At 34.5% G+C, this 18,989-nt stretch overlaps 1 long non-coding RNA gene across 1 annotated transcript in view; it reads left to right on the forward strand.

Moving 5' to 3' along the window:
• The first annotated feature begins 1,235 nt into the window (after window positions 1-1,235).
• The window catches only part of LOC111755948 (uncharacterized), a 38,484-nt gene continuing 20,730 nt past the window's right edge, over window positions 1,236-18,989 (forward strand). The window contains exons 1-5 of the long non-coding RNA XR_010039397.1: window positions 1,236-2,362; window positions 3,104-4,909; window positions 5,136-5,168; window positions 6,790-6,964; window positions 9,637-9,735. This is a non-coding gene — a long non-coding RNA (uncharacterized LOC111755948). The remainder of the gene's footprint in view (window positions 2,363-3,103; window positions 4,910-5,135; window positions 5,169-6,789; window positions 6,965-9,636; window positions 9,736-18,989) is intronic.

The raw sequence follows: 18,989 nt of genomic DNA on the forward strand, positions 1-18,989 counted from the left end.
AATAAAACCTGACATGGAAAGGAATTTTTGCCTCCAAGTTTTGTTGGCATTTCTGTCTACTTAATTAGACGTGGAATTGCTGGTGTCTCTCGGTTTGAGACTTTGGGTCCTGCAGACTAATGGCAATAGCAGCTACAACCCCTCATGGTCTCAGCAGCTGTGTATGAAGCTTCCAATTTTCCCTCATGTCAAATTTTCACATTTTTGTCATAAGGGTAGACAAATAAATCAAAAACTTTGTTTCCCTATTAATTTTTGTAGCACTACTGTATTATAATTTTATACCAACCAAATTTCTTGATAAATACAAATCACAACTTATTCATAATGAATATGTAATACATTATGTCATACTTTTTATGGAAGATGTGAAATGTTGGTAGAAAAGTAAAAACACATGTAAGTAGTTACACAGATTTTTTTTATCTACAATGCTGCAGTAAATGTAAACATACATAAATTTTGATCTGAACTGCTGACTTCTTTCCTGAGTACGTAATATTGTACATATAATGAGATTTTTGTTTCCTGTGACTCTAACAAATCACCTATGTATTTCTTTAAATATAGATTGATGTTTAATATAACTGTCTTTTTGCTTCAGATATCAATTTTCTTATGCATATGACAAATGAAAAAAATAAATTTTGGTATGTGAGAATTAATTGATATTGTTGGTAAAATTTTATAATTTTGAGAGTAGCAAAATGCTCTGAAAGGAAGATAGATAAGACAGGCACACCAAAGTATAACTTAAATTTTTTTCTGTTGGTTTGATATTTTACTGAACACTTTACTTTTTCATTAAACGTTTTTGTTTAACTTTCAGGAGTAGAAACCCATATTTGATGGTATTATAATGATACTCTCTGGTGAAGTCTTAAGTCCTCACTAAAGAAAAATGTAAATGTTTAAAATGAAGCACATAGTATAAACATAATACTTCACATGAAGTACTTTTAGCTGACCTTCCTATTCAAATAATCATACATTCTATTCCATCATAAATACTTGCATTGTACTTCATTATAGCATTATACGTTAATAGATACAAGTATTTTTAAAACATTATTTTTTCTGACTTAGGGATGTTGTTTAGTGGTAAAACACGTACCTTGCATGAAAATAGCTTTTGATTTAATCCTCATTATCACCTTAAAAATCTATTATTGTCAAAAATGATGTCATAGTTTTATTGCACTTTAACCTACTGTAACATGTTTTCATTGATGTATATTTTTGTGTATAATAATTTTAAAATTACATAAATATTAATACTTTAACTAAATATTCTTACATTTATTCTGAAACTTATAAAGTGGATAATAATTTTGGTAAGCAAATGCTTCCCTACACAAATATTGTATGTAGATAACAAGAAACCCAAGCAGAAAGACCAAGGAGGATAACTATTTTTCAGATCATTTTCAGGCACATAACACCTGCCATCTCCCAAGCACATCAGACATAGACTTTAGAGATGAAATAAGTGCACTTCACAGATACCTAGACTCTGGTAGTTGGTTAAAAGTGTGCCGCTCTTCTTCCTTTTCTGACCACCTGATATGACAGACAGTTTGTTTCAGTCCATAATCAGCTGGTTCCAAGGGAGGTGGCCTGACTGAGGGGCAACAGTTCAAGGCTGCAGAAGACAACAAAGCAACAACAGCAAAAAGGGGAGAACAAACCTCTTTTCCTCTCTTACACTGTATGCATGCTCTCCACCTTCTGCTGGTCTAACTACATCCTTTGCCCCTCTCTTGCACAGTCTCAGAACTTTTCCCAAGTGAGGACCCTGAACCCCTGCTGAGTCCCTTAAACTTCTAAACTTTTCAAATTGACACAGACAATATCCTAGAGCCCTAAGGGCATGTCCTCTACACTGTAGAATGTAGAAGTGCTGAGTTATCCATATAAGCTGCTAAATTTCTCTAGTCGACGCACTGCAAGGTTTTGGGGAGCAAGAGAGACCCACGGAACATTTGCTGTTAGTGAATTTTGCTGGATTGACATACCTGGTTGAAATTATTGTAAGTATTGGCTCCTACTGGCTTCTCCTCATTCTTTTTTCAGTTGGTGGTGACATTTTAATCACATGGTAGAATGGAAGTCATAGACAAAGCATTCGTGTGCCCTTTTTTTCCACTTATTGCCTTCTGGGAGATGTGTGGATGATGTCTGGTAGATGAAATCTCCATTCCCTCCTCAAATACATCCTGAAATCCGAGGAGGGAAAAAGCAAATAGTTTAAAAAAATTCATTCTTTAATGTTTGTCCTTACGTTCTCTCTCTAACTTTGTCTCCATCTAGGAATACCAGGTTGAATCAATAATCAAAATTGCTACACATATTTTTTGTGAGTGTAAGTATCATGTACTTTTTTCATAGTACAGGCAATAAGGGTGTAAAAAAATAAAATTATGGAAAAATATATTTAATTATACAGAATTCAAGGAAGTCAAGGCATAAAAATGGCATTCAAGAAGGAAAGTTACATATATATCCTATTTAGAAAAGAGGTAAGTTGTAATACTCATAGATGGAAACCAAGTTGTTATTGAATGGGCTCAGACATGCTAAGGGCAGATAAAAGGATTCTCTTCTGAAGGATAAATAACTGTGAGATAGGTCACTTTTTCACCAAATAAATATTTAAGCTATAAACAAAGACAATGTCCTTTGTGAGCACAGCAGAGCATCTATCAAATAGTTTGAAATTGTCTGAATTTTATGCAATTTAGCTAAAATTTCAGACTAATTGTGAAGTACTCTGGGGATAACCAATGACACCAGAACAGATTCTTTACTACCTATTAAACTACAACACTATGAAGAATTAATGTACTTTTTTTGTATTTTTATAACAAATAATTAAAGCAAGTAGAGAAAAATAGAGGCAAACATAAAGACAACATAGTGCAGAGACACGGAAACATACAAGGTTTAATTTGAAATGTGACTTAGGAGGGAAATGATTGTAGCCATTTGACTGGACAGAACTAACAATACTTGATGATATTAGTGGTGTGTTTAGCTACTAAAATATATTTTCAAATTACTGCATTCTATTCTTTTGCTGTTCTTACTATTCTCTTGTTTGTAGGGAACATCTATACTTGTGTGAGCTGTTCACTGAGAATGTGTAACCCACAGGACAGGCTGAGAGGTCAGCTAGGAAACAGCAGAAGACAGAAGACAAGACTGCAGTGATAGAAAAAGGTGATAATCAAGCCAAATGCAACAGCACTGCGTGCTGTCGGGCAACAGCAAAGGATCCCTGTGCACGCAAAAAGAAAGTTGCACAATATGAAGGAAGCAGTAAGAATGAAATGAAGTAGAAGAGACATGCAGAAAGAAAAATGCTCTCGGATATGTCACAATCATCTTGATTCTTTACCTGGAAAACCTGTATTTTTTCCTTTGTAATTATCTAATATACTTTGTGTCAAAGAACAAGGACCTGAGTTCCACTTAAAGAAGATAAAGAAGTTAACAGATACCGTTCTCAGGTTTTATCATGAAATTAGAAATGAAAATTTTCAGTTTCTGGTAGTCATGAACAGAGAGCCTCAGGTAAGCCCGAGAGTGCAGGCAGACAGTCAGGATGTTCCTGCGCAGGCTCCTCAGGTGCAGCTGTGCTGGGGGGAAAAATCATGCTGTTTAGCCTAATGAGGCAGAACAGAATAAAGGCCAAGGTAATTCAGTAGAGAGGGTCTTAAATGCACAGCTGTATCAGCTGCTGCCTCCTTCCCACCTGGTCTTCATTTTTTCTCTGTGTAATCTGTTTGCTTCCCTACTGGGCCTGCTAACATTATCTGATTCCAGGCCAAACTGATAATATTTGTTATGAGGCCCGCCAAAATTAATAAAATTTGAGTTTGTCATCTTGGTGTTCCCTGAACTAAAGTTAACTACCTGTGTCAAATCCTAAAGTACACTTGTTACACCAGCATCAGGCTAAGACGTAAATCTCCATTTGAACTACGGAACAGCTGCACTCCTCTTGAAACTCTACATGCACAGAGAGATGTATGTTTGTAAGTGGATACAATAGACGGAGTGCTTGTTGGTGTTTTAAAAGCCAAACCTGGAATACTTTTCTTTTGACTTTACATATGGAGAAAATTACGGTGTAAAATGTAGACAAGAATAAAATAATACCAAGATGAGTAAGTCCATTAAAAATGTAGATGAGCAAATGACTTTAGCGTTATTAATGCTGACTGGGAATTTGGCCAAATGAGCATGTATATACTGGGGACCAATTAAAAGGCTTACCATTTTAATCACTGGCAGAACTGGACATTCAGTGTTTTCCTGGATGACAAGAACTTTCTTTTGTTGTTTTTTCAGTTTGGCTTTGTTTTGGTCTAGTGAACTGCACCAGAGTGTCCTCAGTGTAGAGAAGATAACAATACACTGCCACAGTGTTAGTAACAATATCTTGTTACTAACATTTAGTAACAGTATCTCAGAGTCTCTCCACAGCTTGAGGGAAAACATTGCTGCCATTCTACCCTGAGGAAAATCTACAGTAACAGAATGTTTCCAGAAGTAGAAACATCCTACCAGTCGGGAACCTCCACGTGGACCTGACCTCTCAGCTTTCCCTGACTCCCCACCAGGGCAGCTGCTGTATAGGATCCGCTGTAACATACCAACGGCGGTGCAGTGCGTTGGGGCTGGACTCATGGAGAATGTCCTGGAGCTTCCCAAGAAGACCCCTCCAGCATTACTAGGCAAAAAGATGGATCAGGAATACCTTCCTAAGCCCCGGGAACAGTTCCTCCTGAAATAATTAAATAGACACACATCTTTCAGCTTTGATTTTTTTTTTTAATCAGCCTGAAAAGACCAGCTTTCAGATTCCCGAAGAAATTGCAAACACATCTTTTAAAAAAAAAAAAATGTAAGTTCTGATTCCACGTAGAGTGACTGAATTGTTGAGTTACTCAGAATTTAAAGCCTTTGTTTAATTACTTGGTTCATAGAAATTCCCTTGATTCACTAATACACAATTTAATCCCCAAAGGCACTCTGATTTTCTATATTTCCCTCTTAAATTTCAATGGGTATTTTTCTATCACAGTGCTATACATTCTCTTATACGACCCTCTACTTTTTCTTTTTTTCAGTATGGGGATCAAACTCAAAGACCCTCTACATTGGTAAGTCTTTTAAAATATTTGGAATTTCTTACTTGTGGTTATTTGAAAAAGGTACAACTGTGAAAACACTTACTACTTTTCACAAGCCTAAAAAGTAATATATAGGAAAAAATACATGATCAATTATGATATTTAAGCTTAATTCATAAGGAAATCCCCATCACATTTGGAGGAAAAAACTAATCATCAACACCAAGAAAATCCTGTCTTCTACTGTTTCGACCAGCTTTTGTTTCATAAAACATGAATGAAGCCTTTTCAGTGACTCATTGCAGAGTCTGACATAGTGAGGTCATCTAATGAATGCAGGGTAACAACCATCTTTGAGTGTAGGTTGTCAGTTGAAAGATGCCATTTGCTGTTTCTGTTTTGGTCCTTTGAGCATGATTTCGCTTCATGTGTGGCCCTACCATGGGCTCCAGTCTTCAGCCTTATGTGTGTATTGCTTCTCATTTCATCCTCAGATTTCCTAAGGATTTCATAGCCAAACCATCGATCTTCATTTCTCCTGCTCCCCTGGAGCAGCAGGAGATTGTGGAATGTTCTCAGGCTCTTTCTGTGCAAGATTTTCTTGTCTTGTTTTGCACTGTTTTTTTTTTTTTTTTTTTTTTTTTTTTTTTTTTTTTTGGTGGTCAATAACCCCACTCTTTTTCATACCTCAGATTTTGAAGACTTTTGTGACAGTTATTGTTTCCTTGCATGGCTTAAAAAGTAGTCATTTAATAAAACTTTCAAATCTTTCTTGGGTCCTTATTGCCTTCCCAGCCCATTAGGTTTTTGAGTAGAAGCCAGAACAAAATGCAGGGAAGAAGATGTAGATATGCAAAATGGCTTTCATAAAAGCACCTTATGTCACATTTATAACTTCAATACACAGCTGATTCACAGTCAGACAGCATAATCATTAAAGAATAAGAAGGACAGCAGGGACTACTTGGATGAAACTACAATGAAAACCTGTTTAATTTTCTTATCTGTAAGTGTGAAAAATGTTTAGTAAGCTGGAATGTCACAAGAGGAAGCCCAGAGAACACAGGGATAACAAACACCAGGAGGACTACGGAAGAGGAAGTTTTATTATTTTCAACACAAGTCTCTCACAGACATTTTCTTAGATTTATGTGTAAGAATTCCACTGGTTTTCCTGTGATAATGGATATTTCACATATATAATTTATATACTGATTTTGTTTCTTACAGCTTATCACTGGATTGTAAACATGTTTTGGATTTTTATTGATATTTTATTTAGATAATCATCTCATTTGCAAAGAGTGACATCTTTTCTCATTTTCTATTTATTGATATATTTTACATTAAAATAGTACCATGTACAACTGTCAAGTAGTTTTACATAATCAATTTTCTGCTTTTTAATTCTAGTTCATTTATTTTTTGCTGATTATTCCCTTAATTATTTGATCATTTCATTGAGACACAATTGATACTATAACTAACACATTCACATATTCAGGTTGGAGTTTGACATGTTTACTCTATTTTGTTTTTTTTTTTTTTCATTTACTTATTGGCCTCACTAGGTCTTTAACTCTGATTTTGAATATGAATATTTTTTTTTATTTTAAAATGTCATTTATTACAACATTTATAATGCTTATAGAGTTGCACGATGGTCCATTCATCATGTATCCTGTCTGCATACCTTGGTGCTGTGAACTGTACCATCCTGCAAGTGTCCATGCTACTTCTGATGGCAAGGATGGTGCTGGTGACAATGGTCAGCGTCATCAGTGGTGTCCAGTTTCCAGTCTGGCGCCTTTCCCAGGCTTTTCCAGGTATTTTTACTCTGACCTCAGTGGGCAATGCTGGAATTCAGATGATCTGTGTTTGGTGGGCCAGCATCCTCGTGTGATTTCTCATTAAGCAGATCCTGCTGTGTCACAAGCAAAGCACAAAGGAAGTGATCTTTCTTAGGGCAAGGGGATTTCAAGGTGACCCATGTGGAAATCCATTTGTTAAATTGAGTTTGGTGTTTTGGAGCAAGGAGGCCGTTTTGTTTTAAGCTGTTCTGTTTCAGCAGCCAAGATAACATCCATGTCCCTTTGCTTCAAAGTCACGTAATAAGAGGTGTGCGGTTGCTTTTTTATTTTATTTTTTTTAGGAGTGAACCTAAGCCCTCTCTTGCAGTGAAGCAACTGCTCTACCCTGAGCTACTCTCTTACCCTGGCTTTTGCTGTTGCTGCTGTTTTTTTTTTTTTTTTTTTTTTTTTTTATTTAAGAGGAAAAAGAGAAAAACACAAAACAAACCAAAGCGGCGTAAGGGTACACGCAATACAGAACTACAAAACAAAACAAAACAAAAAACCATAACAGTAAGAAATTACCTGCTAGTAGATTACACACTATTTTCTTGAAAATAGTTCCTCAAATCACAGTATCAAAGAACACAAGGTGGACATTCAAACAGGGAGACTGCAAACAGCTGTGTTCAATGTTCCAAAAACATTGATAAAGTCAGCTATTTAACACCCCCAAACACACTTGCTGTTATATCCGTTAGAGCTCCTTTTCTTTTTTTTTTTTCCCTCTCTTTTTTACAACAAAATTTACACATCTTGGATTTTATTACTCCTTAGTGCTTATTACTTTCTTTTGGGGGGGGAAGAATACAGTCAAATATGGCAAAACAAAGCTGTCAGTCAATACCAAGGATAGACATAGCACATGGTGTAGAACAGAGTACAAGTTTATCAACAATGGTTATCAACGTTGTCCCTTGTTTCCTTAAAAAGAATTGTCTATCTTATTAGATATTATAAAGTTGGACAAAACAGTAGAGAACAAGACCAATAAAACTTAGGCATTGTAAACATTACAGGACTTCCAAAGAAGACAATAGTCAAACCAGAATGGGTATCTTAGTGAATCTTATTGTCTTCAAAGTAGTTGCCTATGTCTTCAAACTTGATACTATTATATAGAATGGAACAGAGTCTAATCAGTCAAAACAAGATCGTGGGAGTACTACAGGACTTCAAAACAAGTTAATAGGAAATCGAAAAGAGTTACTATTTATATATCCTAATTTTTGTTGAATTTTTTCTTTAATTAAGACAAACATAAGAAATGACTAAATAATATTTTTTTTTGAAACAATAAGGGGGAGATTGAGATAAAACAGGACATAACAATATAACAATAGAGGTCACAGCATATTCAGCTATAAAGAAGGATCACATTGAGATATTTATCAATAAATGGGCACAGCTTGAAACCATACTCATAAGTGAAATAAATCAATCTCGCATGTGTGAATACCGAATAGTTTCCCTAATGTAAGTAATGATTCAAATATATAAAAATATGTGGTAATCATGATTCCCCATTAGGTGGCCTTGAAGCCTTATAAAGTTTTCACTCATTAATTAGAAAGGCTTTATTCTGGGCTTCTTGATATGAAAATATTTGAAGCTAGAGTATATGAAGTTTTACCCAAATATTTCAAGGAAAAAGACACTATGGTAACTACTATTAAGTCAGGTTATAAGGTGGTGAAGTACTAGGTTGTTGAAACAGTCATGCTGTGACCTCTATTGAATATGAATATTAAAACATCATTGTAATAGGTGTTTGAAAAAATAATTCCTATTTATAATTCTTTTTAATCTTTTCCTCTTTGTCCAACATGTATGACAAATTTGCCATTAACCATCTTTAGTCTTTTAATCGGAAAATAATTTATTTCTCATTGTTGGAATAGCCTTGCTTCACTCACATCATGATGATACTCTCTTATAAATCCTAAATTTTGTAAAGCAGTATTTGTTTATTTCTGTCTATATCAATAGGAGATATTTGTACAGTATTTTATTTCCTTAAAATATTTTTGCTTTGCTTTTAGTTTAAGGCTTTCCTAAGGAGGAAAAGGATCCGTGATAATGTCATCACAGTTTAGTACCTTTCCTTTTCTTGCTTTCTTCTGGTTAATAACCTGAGTAGTGCTTTCTCAGGTCTCCAGGTAGACTTTTATGGCTGCTTGATGAGGTTTGTGAACATGAGCTCTGATATGTCACCTGTGGGGCCTTGTTCACTTTTTGATTCTTGACCACTTCTCTCATAGGTTCGTCCAATATCTCCTCAGACTTCAGGAGAGTTATTTTTCCTAAACCTCAAGGATTTAAAATATTGTATGTTTTGTTTTGTTTATTTTGAGGTATTGGACATTGATCTCAAGAATCACTGAACTATATCCCCAGCCAAATTTCAAATTTAATTTTTAGAAAAGCTCTTACTAAGTGGCCTGGGATGGTGATCCTCCTGACTCTTCACCCTCTCAAAAGCCGAAATTAGAGGCCTGTAGCACCAAAGCTGGCTAAGACTAAGGTCACATAAATAAAACAATAGCCGTGAATTTTCAGGTGATATTTGTCTTGCTTGGTTATCCTAAAAGTTCTCTCTTTGCTGACTTTGCAAAAGTATCTTTTAAATTACTTTGATCATATTCCAGGCTATTGGCACACATTTCATTCCTGGAGATGATTAGAATATGGTGTTTCTAAAAACAGAAGGACTTATCTTTCCTCCTCTACTTTGCAACTAAGATTAGGTAAGTGGACAGATATCTCCCCCCTCCAACAACTTGTGTCAAGTGTTCCTCCAAATCTGTACTGTTACATGTTTTATAGATACCCTGTTGCCTTCTCCAGTGTTCATGGCTATCTTGAAACCTACATGTGGCAGAGTACAAAATTAATTATATCTAGTTTTATAAGCAGCATTAGGGAGCCAAAAGTAAATATACTATTTTCTGAGCGGTAAAAACTTCTCGTTTTAAAATCTATGACCTAAAATTTGTTCTACGAATATACCAAATTATAGATAACACAGGATGAAGAGGCCTCTTCATATCTTTTAAGTTATCAATCACAATTTATGAATCCAATTACATACATGAGTTTTAATAATTTTACATTGCCTAGAAAGGTATCAAAATCATTCCAATACTGTGATTGTAAAATGGACCAATTTTTAAAACTATGACAGTTTACCTTTGAAAAACTTGAATAAATATTTTGAAAATCAATTGAACTATACTTATAATGAGCAGTCCATTTTGGGTTATTTTGGAATGGGTAAATTTTAAATTGATATAAAAAATTTTGTATCATAATTCTGTTTTATATGCTTCTTGTCTGATTTTTGCAAATGAAATAAAATACAAAGTAATTTAGTTAGGTTTGCCTCGATTATTGAAAATTTTGAAATTCTTTAAAGTATGAAAGCTATTTTTAAAGCCACAATTTTTACTCAAATATTATTTACATGATGAAAAACATTAGTGTATTTAAAAGGAAAATGTACTCTTAAATCACTACATGTGAGTAGTAAAGATTCAAGAATAAATACTATAAAGATCAGAGGAAGACCTCACAAAATTGCAAATAAATCTGCTTTGTACATATTCTTTTCAGATGCACATAGAAATGCTTACTGAGTTTTAAAGGAATATTTCTATTATTTGTGATCAGATAATGTTATAAATTATTTCTTATTGCATAAACTTATTTGTAATACTAGAAAAATGAACATTTAATGTATCACCAGCTTATTGGTGATTTTATTGAATCATAAAATCCTGGGACTCTGACAGCCCAGTTCCTGGGATTGAGAGAGGGTCACTGAGGTTGGGGCAGGCAGGCCGAGACCTGAGGAGCTGTAGAGTGTGCAGGAGGCCGGGCAGCTCCTTGACAGGCGTGGGAGCGATGACCCCAAACTCTGGGGCTCAGGCTAGTGCACGCCTGGCACCACCTGGGCACGCGGGGCTGTGGGACCGATTCTTCCAACAGCAACCTGGAAATGGTCAAGGTGAGGACAGGGCAGCGCTGAGGGGTCCTGGCTCCTCACGGGAGCCCCAAACCCCGCTCTGCTCCAGAAATGCCAGTCCGGGGTGACTTTTTCTTGCTGGTTAAAAACGTGCCTGCGCCTCCAGAGTCAAAGGGTGCCCTTCTCGTGGTTCTGAGTGAGTAGGGAGCCAAGGCCGGCTTGGTGAGGGGGGCCCTCTTCCCCATACCTCTCGGCCTTGCCAGTAGCTGCCCTCACGCTATAGTAACATTTTTACAATGAATATTTTGTGCTTACTTTTCAACAACATTGCAAAATATAAGTACTTAGTACTCAGTGATAAAGTTAACAGTAATTACATCAAAACATGTTTTAAAGATAAATAAATTTTCTTAATTTATTTTAACCTGTTTATTTTCCCATTTGCTGCTAGGCTACTCACTAGCAGTGGCTGTGGCTCTGTCACTTGCAGATTACAACAGAGGAATAGAATTCAAAGGGTTGCTGCTAAGTTTGCTCTTTTCACAGGGACAAAGTTTGCAAGACTCCAAGATAAACAGTATTTTGGGGTGGACCTACTTTTTGTAGTTTCAAGCTTTGAAATCTACCACATGAAAATGCCAAATACCGATCATCATACAGCTCTCTGTTAAATAATGATTAGTGAAAAATTCTATTCATAAGTAAGCCCAAGAGGAGTTTTTTTGCATTTTAATTTCACATTGAAAACCAATCAGATTTGCCACAGTCTCAAAGAGATTAATATTTATGTAAAATTAAATGAGTCCTGGTAGCTAAATGCACTTTTTGTCTAAATTGAAAATTTAAAAATTGATTTACAAATGCAACATTGACCATGAAATTTAGTTATATTCAGTTAACTACATTTTAAGTAATACTACTAATGACATTCCAAAATTATATTTATTTTTATCCTACTTTGTATACGCATATAGTACATATACTATTTATATGTCTTGTGGAGAATTATTACAAGTACATAACACACTTTAATTCCTTTTACAGTACTCCTTCCCTTCCACCTGGCAATCCCCTTCTCCACTGAGAAAGATCTATCCTCCTAATTCTTATTACCTATCATTTATTTTGCTTTATACATTTTTCCTAACTCATATAAGAAAAGCCATGTGGTATTCAACTTGTGCACTTGTTTAATGTCATTTAACATTTTGTTCTCAGAATGCAATCGTTTTCCTAAAATCTCAAATTTATCTTTCTTTGTGGCTAAATAGTAAAATGCTTATATTCAAAGTACTCAATAGTACTTCAGATGTTTGCATAATTTAAATGCTATTATTTTAAAGTAAAATGTGAATAATTCAAAATTTCTAAGTGGTTTAAAAATATGAAATTTTATATCACCATGGTAACATATTATTAAATGTACTTAATAGATACTATAACACCTAGTATATTGTCTCAATACAATATGAAGTATAATAGTAATTGTGGGATTTGCTTTAAGAACTGTTATTAGTCAAGACTAAAAAATAAAGGAAATCATTGCTTTAGTTACTAGCCCATACATTCACATCTAGGAAACATTTATTTGATAACTTTTATTTAAGATGTATATTTTATTGTTTTCAAAAATATATCACTCTTTAATAAATACGCAAATTGACTTTTTTTTTCTCAGATTGGCTTCCACGTCTCCTTAAATATGTTTCATTTTAAGTAACAGAATAGCATGAAAGTAAGAAAAACATGTTTCTAACAAAAACTCAATATGGTAAGAATAGTAAATAAATGTGAACCAGTTTCTAAGAGTATCTCATGGAGGTATTAACTGGAATGCATAAATCTCTCCACCATAGTTCAGTGATGAGGGGCGGTGAAATAAATGTATTAGTCAATTAAGGTATGATTGTCAGTTCGTGAAAAGAAAAGGTTTAATTTTGCCTACAGTTTTAGAGATTGCAGTCTAGATGAGAAAGACATAATAGTTTCAGTCCTCTGATGAGGAAGGGGCAGCACAAGACTGCATGAAGTTTGTGGTGAAGTAACCCTGCTCGCATCGTGAGCACAGAGAGACAGCCTGAGTCATAATTCCTCAGAGCATGTGTTCATGATGACTGCACAGCACTCACCAAGCCCCAACTCTTGTTTCTACAGCCTCCCAGTCTCAGGAATCACCTTTAACATGTGGACTTTCAGGGAACATTCCAGATTTGAACAACTAAATACTGAAATTGAATTAGAGGACCTAGTCTAAGAATATTATTTAGCTTTTATGTGAATTTGGGTGTGTCACTTATTTCTCACTCTCCATTTACTCATATTAAAATACATATAATGATTCTGCATTCATTTCTGCATTATATAATTGTTTTGTGAATTCAAGTATGAAAAAAGTTTTATAACTTGAAAACTAAAACTCTTATCAAGAGGCTTCAAAATATTAAACATATTTTTGTAGATGTCTTTATGACACTTGCACGGTCTAGGTTGTTAAGAATAAAAATAAATATACATTATATATGATATAGATGAATATATATATATGTATATATATACATATATATATATTCTTACTGAAAATGTTCAGTTTACTGATTGTTAGTGTTTAATGTATTTAGAGCATACAATGTATTAGGTAGATAGATATCTGAATTTTATGATTGTTTGAGAATCACATTTGTCGCTTTTCTGTTTGGGGGCAAAAATTTCTCACATTTACAATCTAAATGCACAGAGCTTCATTTTGGCCCACAGTTTCAGAGATTTCAGTCCCCCTGGTGGGAAAGCATCACAGAGGAAAGCTGCTACACTCATGGCATTTGGAAAGCAGAGCAGGTTACAAAGAGCCAAAGAAGAAAGTTTCAGTGACTAATATAGTCCGCAAGGTTATGCTCTCTTGACCCATTTCCTTAAACTATACCCCATGTCCTAAAAGCCCATTCAAGTACAAACTCAGTATTAATGAAGCTACTGCCCTCACAATCTGACACCTCTCCAGGAGTCTCTCAGTCCAGTCAAGACTACAGTGAAGCTCAACTGATTGAAGACTATCACTTTATCAATTTGACACTTAATTACACATCTTGAAACTATGATTAATTTCTCAATAACCTTATATCTTTCAAATACATTTGATCTTCAAATACACCATGACCTCATTCTTCTGCTGGTTCTGCTCCTTGCTTATAACTTTTTGGGCCATGTTCCATTTTCCTGGCATCTCCAAGTTTCTGTGGTATCCACTGCAGCTTCACTCCACTCTCAGGGACTCAGCAGCCTCTCAGGATCTCGTAGCAGGCAGGGATGCTGGTCTTATAGTATTTTTGCTCCACCAGACCAATTAATGCATCATCCTTGAACTCCGCCTTACAGAATTTTAGCCTGTGGATAAACTGTAGAAAAATGATTTGTAAGAATATAGCATTTTGGTCTCTTGTCCAATTGTCAAAAGAATTCTCTTTTTCCATCAGAAGTCTAAAGCTTCTTGAGTACAATTTTTATTCTAAATTCTGTTTAACATTCAGAGCTTCTGAGCTACTGTGATAAACATCTATCAGTCTCTGTTTATAGCTTTCTAGGAGTCTGAAGCCCACATCACCAAATCACACATTCCTCCTGAGAAATAGTTACAAAGGCTTCTGAGCCCCATGGTCATCTGTAGTTGCAGTAATGACCCCACTTCTCTATTGGAAATTTTCTGAACTGTTCACTTTTCTGTTGCTGGACAAAACTTCCAAACCTCATAATTTAAAAGAAAAGCGTATTTTGGTTCACATTTTCAGAGTTTTCAAATCATGATTGGTTAATTTTAAGGCTCAAATATCATGGCAGTAGAGCATTCACAGGAAGACAGCTCAAAATATCCCAGAAGGGTGGGAGAACAGGGCAAAGCCAAAGAGAGTTGATGGACAGATTCAGTCCCCGAGGTCCTGTCTTGTGGCCTGCTTCCTCCAGCCGGACCCACACCCTAAAGCCCACTCCGTTGTAAACTCAATGATAAACTCACCCATTGATGAGGTTGATATCCTCACAATCCAATCACTTCTTTCAAAGTCTCTTCATCTTTTCAAGTTGGTAATGCAGATGAACAGACACAATTTTAAAAGAATAAATACATATATATAATTTAATATAATATTGTGTATATATCACTCAGTAAAATCTTTGAAAAACTAACAGTTAAATATTAGTCCCAATAGGATAGTACTTGTTATTGGTTCTGGCATTATGTTAAGATTAAAATTCAGTAATTTTCTTTATATCACAGAAACAACTGACTTTTCATTGTTTATCTTTTTGTTTGTTTTTGTACCAGGGATTGAACTCACCACCTTGCACTTGCCAAGCAGGTGCTTGTGCTGCTGAGCTAAATCCCAGCTCATTGTTTATGTTTTAATCAACAACATGAATGCTAATTAAACTAGTATTATTGAATGTGGAAGTATGGAGTTTAATTTAAAAATGTCAGCATGATTTCTTCTTGTGTATGTGTGTATATGTGTGTACCAGGCAGAGTATCAAACTTAAAACCTCGTACTTGCCAATCCCCAGTCCCAACATGATTTCATTTTATTACTTTTCTTTTTTACTAGAAAGCAAAAGTACTATGTTAGGTGACATATACAGCACTTTTGAATTTATAATCACCTCTGCTCCGTAGCGTCATAATTATGTGGTAGATATCTTGTAATTTTAACATTTGCTAGAAAAAAATAAGGGTCTTATACACGCTCTCATTGTGTTTACCTGCAGCATAAATTTAGATGCCTCTTTGTGCTGCTAAATAAAAATTTAAGTGTGTAATTTAAAAATATTTGCTTTATTGTCAACCACTTTTTTTCTTTTAGTATGTTTGCTTTTGTAGTCAGTGTACTGTATTACCTGATATGTAGTGTACTTCTAATCGTCTAAGTTACGTGTTAGACAGAATATCCCTCTCTTCGTTATTCCCGTCGTTTGACCTGAGCTCTGTCTGGTCAAATGTGGCCAGATGCTACTGCAGTGATGACACAGGAAGACATTTTGTGGCATGATGGCATTTCCAATAGGTCTCTGCAACCCAGAGGATTAGAATTTATTGGACCTTTTCTTTTTCTTCCACAATGTTGGTTTTCCTATTACATGAAAAAAGCAAACATTATGCCGAAAAAGGAAAGAAAAATAAATATCTTTAATCATTGAAAGTGACAATTTTAAGGAAATATTTTTGTATAAAAAGAACTAAGGCATTAACAGATAATGGAGCAGGCTATTAATCTTGAGCTGTGTCTTTTGTAGTGCTAAAACATCAATTTCTTTTCAACAATTATTAGTTCATTTTTCTACATCCTTTAAAAGCTGAACTATAGATAAACTTCACAGAAATTTTTGAAAAAAAATATATCATAGCTTTAAAAAAGAATCTGAAATCTCAGATCAGCAGTAAAGTAAAAGGAATTACATCTGAAGCAAGACCCAGATGGAGGTCACTAGCAATTTTCTTAATTTTTTTTTAAATTAAACTACAAATACTATAAATAATCATTCATGGAACTTGAAGGAAATATGGCTTACCTAATATGGTGACCCTGAAGTGACATTCTGGATCTAAGTGGCAATTTATTGCTATAAATAGGAACTAAACAACATGCTTGCTTTGATGGGAGAAAAGTGATACTTAGTGTGTCAAATAGAGCTGACTAAAAGTAATTTAACCATAAGTGAAAGCTATTTACATACAGAATCAAGGTATTTAGCTAATAAACTGCATGTAACTATTTTTAGTAAGCATTAGTTTGTGGGAATATAGCTCAGTGGAACAACGCCTGCCTGGCAAGCATGAGGTCCTGAGTTTAATTCCTGGTACAAAATAATAATAATAATAATAATAATAATAATAATAATAATAAAAAGTTTTAGAATTTATTTTTTAATTTTAATGAGATTAGCACTTAGAGCAAAATTTACAATATGCAAATGGCTGCTGAAACACAGTCGCATTATCTTTCTTTGTAGCAGTCATGTAGTTTTTTCCTGTTGGGCCTTTGTTCCCACCTCTTGTCCATCCTTTTAGAAGACTCTGTCCCAAGTGTCAGAATAGGACTATGCGACCACAGTAGCTTCACACTATGCAAGCCAGGGACATCATCTTCATAGGCCAGTGACATGGTACAGCACAGGAAATGGTATTAACAGAAACACACTTAAAAGACTGTATGGAAAATGTACTCAGTTAAAGGCCTTTTTCATTCCACTAATTAAGGGCTAAGATTGGGTTCAGTAGTGAGAATTATATGCAGTTAATTTGGGACCTCTTGGAGGATTCTGTAGTTCATTACTATCTTATCAGGCCACGAAATTCTTTTGCTATATGAAGAAACAGTATGTTAATGGTTTCATAACAAAATCCTTTAGAATATAACATCATTTGGCAACTTTTGATGTTCCAAATTCATGAACATACCATCTGACCACTAATTTTTGCACTTATTTTTAATATATGTATATATATGCATGCATATATTACATTTGATATTTTCATATATGTATAGATTTTCAAAGGCCAATGTGTTCAATAATCATCATGCATATTTATTATTTGGTGGTGAGAAGATTTAAGTTAATTCTCAGTGATTGTGAAGTATACAATATTTTTCACTATAGTCACTTACATGTTAATGTCTAGATCTCTTGGACTTATTTCCTTTGTGTAGTGAAAATTGGTATCTTTTGACTGACAACTTCTCATTCTCCCTTGACCCATATGGAAATTATCATTATATTATGGCCAACATTTTTATTAAATGTAGATGTTTGATATTTAAAGCAACTTCCTTTTTATTGATATTTTTTGACTACTCACAATGCCACACAAAACGTTGCTATGAAATGTGACTGAAGATATCATGACAACTTCATTTTACTATAATTCTTTACTTCACGAGTTACATTTCCTCTTGTTACTTTATTGTTTGCCTGGACATTACCATTGACTTGCTTATGCCTCTGGCTCCTCATACTATTTTCTACTTTAGAAAAATGATAAAGTAACTTTTGAAGAGAGGAATCTTGTGATACTAAAACTTTCTCTTCAGGTGCTTTAAATGGACCTCAGCATTTACAACACAAGTTACTATGTGCTGTGTTGTATAAAGTTTCTTTAATTCACCACAATTGCTTCTTGAACCTACTCAATTTCCACAGTGTTTGGTTTTTGAGAAGGAATGCTTTAAATAGAGAACAATGTGCCCAGAAACACACTATCATGAAACTACAAGCATTTATAATTGGGATAACTATCCAAAAATAAAGTTGGAATCAGAAACTAGACACTGATTTATATCCGTGAAAGACAATGAAGCATTTAAAACTCTAATGCACTTTCCATTTAGCTGAAGCTCTTTCCTGCTAAGCTTACTTCAAAATCAAGATTGAGAAAGTTGATGTCTGTTAAGCATTCTTCTAAGAGTGAAAAATAATACTTTCACAGGATTTAAGTCTAAAAGCTTTGTTACCCCTATGTTTTTTTGAAAAATTGATTAATAAAATTTAAAAACATGAAGGTTTCATCTACTGGCAAAGATTTTCTCTGTGCGGCCTTTTTAGTTACTACTCATGGATAATCAGATTTTAGCTGTTCACTTAGATCATTGTGTGCTTGACTGTTATGGAATTTCAGACACTGAAGCATAAATCATTTTCAGATATCATTGACTCAGCCTCCAGTGTCTTTCCTTTAACTAAAAAAAATTAACATCAAGATTCTTTTATTGCATAGGTTGTTGATGTTTCTTTTATCATGATATTGATTATAAAATATGTAAAAATAAATCAGTTTGAGTGTTAACTGTATCTTTTACTTTTTCACTCTCTCAGGAAAGAAAGAAACGTGTGTTTGAAACTATAGTCGAGCTGTTTTTAACTTGTTAAAACTTGGTAGTCCCCACTTGGTTAATTATGACTTGTAGTCAATTACTTAAAGAAATATTGACATAGGACCAGAGAGTAATGAAAGTGCAGCTTTTTCACATCAAGGGTTGTTTTTCCTGAAGATTTTCT

Source organism: Cavia porcellus, unplaced genomic scaffold, assembly GCF_034190915.1.
Source record: "Cavia porcellus strain 051 isolate PalLab524CR breed Dunkin Hartley unplaced genomic scaffold, mCavPor4.1 scaffold_15, whole genome shotgun sequence".
Classification (NCBI taxonomy): Eukaryota; Metazoa; Chordata; class Mammalia; order Rodentia; family Caviidae; genus Cavia; species Cavia porcellus.